We start from the raw sequence: 3017 nt of genomic DNA, 5'->3' as shown, positions 1-3017 counted from the left end.
TCCTTTTTTCAGGTATGCCATTCAATAATAAGCCATATTCTAAGGTAGTTCCACTTACTAGCTCTTTAATCATAGGCCTCCTACTTGGCCACTCTGAGCCTCAGTGTAGTCATTCTCATCTTCAAAATGGGGGGCATAATACTTGAACTATCCAACTCAGATTTAGGGTAAGGAAAACCTTGGTAAATCTCAAAGCACTACCGAAATATGAATTACTAACAGAATCATTATTACTATTTCCAACAATTTCTCTAGTTCTCTGCAAAGAAAAAATGATTTGACTTTACATTGACACTGAAATCTCATAATAAAATATTAACAATAACAATAAAGCTAATGATACTCAAAATGGCAACTTTCTGCTCCTTATGGCATCCCCTCCCAAAGATTATACTATTTTTTTAAAAAAGCATGGTAATTTATGTTGTCCACCCCACCCCTTGAATTCAACTTTCACTTCTATGTGGATGACCCTGAATCTAGACATGCAGTCCTTAACTCCCTCTCAAGCTGCAGCAATCTTTAATGTTCTAGCATCATCTCATACATAACACATCTAAAGGCCAAACTCATTATCCTCCCTTCCCCTGCCCAGAGAAACTGTCTCCTCTTCATGTTCTTTCCATCTTCAATTACCTGGAGTCAGAAATATTTAAGTTTAAATCCTACCTCAGACATTTGCTAGTTTTGAGACCACTGACAAGTCATATATTCTGATTGCCTCAGTTACTTCATCAGCAAAATGAAGATAAAAAAGATGATATTTGTAAAGTACTTTGGAAATGCACTTTTTTTTTTTTAAAGCAATTGGGGTTAAGTAACTTGCTCAAGGTTACATGGCCAGTTATTTCTGGGTGTGGTGCTAAGTATCAGAGCCCGGATTTGATCCCAGGTCATCCCGACACTGGGGCCGGTGCTCTTACTCACTGAGCCACCTGGCCACCCCAGAAGTGCACTTTCTAATGCACTTTCTAAAGTCTAACTATTTTTATAATTATCCAAACTGAAAATTCTAGCATGGTCATTGGCTTCTGCTTCTCCCGCGCTTTTTTCATCTAACCACTCAATAAATGCCAACAATTCTTCCCTCAAAATTTTTTCACATTATTTCCCAGGATTCCCTGTGACATAATGGAGATAACCTTGCACTGGCAGTCAGAAGATCTTGCTTCTTGTACTAAATCTACCAGCTTTGTGACATTGGGCAAGTGACTTCATTGCACTTTTCTCATCTATAAAATAGTTGCAAGGATAAATGATTTATAAACTCCCTTCCTGTTCTAAATTTCTATGATTTTTTTCCCCATTCCTATCATAATTCCAACAATTTAAGTCATTGATAATGACCTGGCCTTAGTACCAGGAAGATCTATTCAAGTCTCACCTCTAACATTATCCATGTCATATCACATTTTTATTTATTTTGTTAAACATTTCTCAATTACATTGTAATCTGGTTCTGACTGTACTGGGGAACTTGGCAGGCCATTTGCCTGCCACTGTCCTGAGTGTGACACTCTGCAATCATTCTTTCTTTGCCTATTTCCAGCTCCACAGCTTTGTTCATGCCATTCACAACCTATGTTTCCTTTTGTCTATCCATTTGAATGTAATCTCTCCCTCCCTCATCTGAATTCCTTGTCTCTATCATTCATGAGGCAATTAGGTGGCAGAGTGGATAGAGGGAAGGACTTGCAGTTAGGAAGATCCGAGTTCCTGCCTTAGATGATGTGCAACCTGGGCAAGTCAGTCAACCTTCTCAGACTCAGTTTTATCATCTGGAAAATGAAATAATAATAGCAATTGTTGCAGGGACCAAATGAAATACCAGATATAAAACACTTTGCAAACCTCCAAGTGCTATGTAAATCCCAGCTACATCTTCTAGTCTTATCATAGTATTATATTAAAAATTATGCTGTAGGGAGCAGCTAGGTGGAGCAGTGAATAGAGCACTGACCCTGGAGTCAGGAGGACCTGAGTTCAAATCCTGCCTCAGACACTTAACACAAAAAACCCTAGCCATGTGACCTTGGGAAAGTCACAACCCCAATTGCCCTCCAAAAAGCAAAAAAAAAAAAAATTATGCTGTTTATCCAGTGAGATTGTAAACCTTTTGAGGACAGAGACTATCATCTCTATATCCCCCACAACACATTGCTAGCTGGGTATCAATGATTACAATTGGTTAGTTGAAATACCTCAAAACCTGAGAATCATTGGGACCAGACTAACAGCATTTTTCTCAGAATTTGGCAACCATACTGGACAATGTACAACCTTAATACTTGATATATTTTTCAAGTCTGTGACCTCATTTCATGGTTTTGCAGAAGGCAACTTCTTAATATAAGCACTTACAAAAATAATTCTCAAAATAGCCCAATGAAGAAGTAAGCAGCTGTAGCTTCATTACTGGAGGATCAAACCAAGGAAGCTAGTAATTGATCCCTTTAAGCACAGAACTTCACACTGGCTAGCAACACAATTCAACATCCACTGCCATGTTCCTACCTATATTTAAAGGCTTTAAATGAGTTGGAGGTCTAGAAGCCCAACAAACCAGGTAATAGCTTAGTGCCTTTCACTTTCCAGGGAAGGAAGGAAGGAAGGAAGGAAGGAAGGAAGGAAGGAAGGAAGAAAGGAAGGAAGGAAGGAAGGAAGGAAGGAAGGAAGGAAGGAAGGGAGGAAGGGAGGAAGGAAGGGAGGAAGGAAGGAAGGGAGGGAGGAAGGAAGGAAGGAAGGAAGAGAGGGAGGGAGGAAGGGAGGAAAGAAGGGAGAAACCATTACTATTCTTCTCTTTACCAATTGAAACACTAGACTAGATGACCTTTAAGATTCTTTTCAACTCTAAGGTTCTATGTTATGAGCATTTGCATATAGAAAAACCAGGGAAACTAGTAATCAAAAGATCCCTTCCTTCAACAGGAAAAAAAAAAAGTAAATTTGTTGTTGGAATTGCTGTCTGAGAGCCCAGAAGGTAGTGCATAGAGATATGTGCTGGGAGTCAGATACTA

Source organism: Petaurus breviceps, unplaced genomic scaffold, assembly GCF_028583685.1.
Source record: "Petaurus breviceps papuanus isolate PSGF00001 unplaced genomic scaffold, PetGlider_PUasm1.0 229, whole genome shotgun sequence".
Taxonomy (NCBI): Eukaryota; Metazoa; Chordata; class Mammalia; order Diprotodontia; family Petauridae; genus Petaurus; species Petaurus breviceps.
This window is presented reverse-complemented; position numbering follows the sequence as displayed.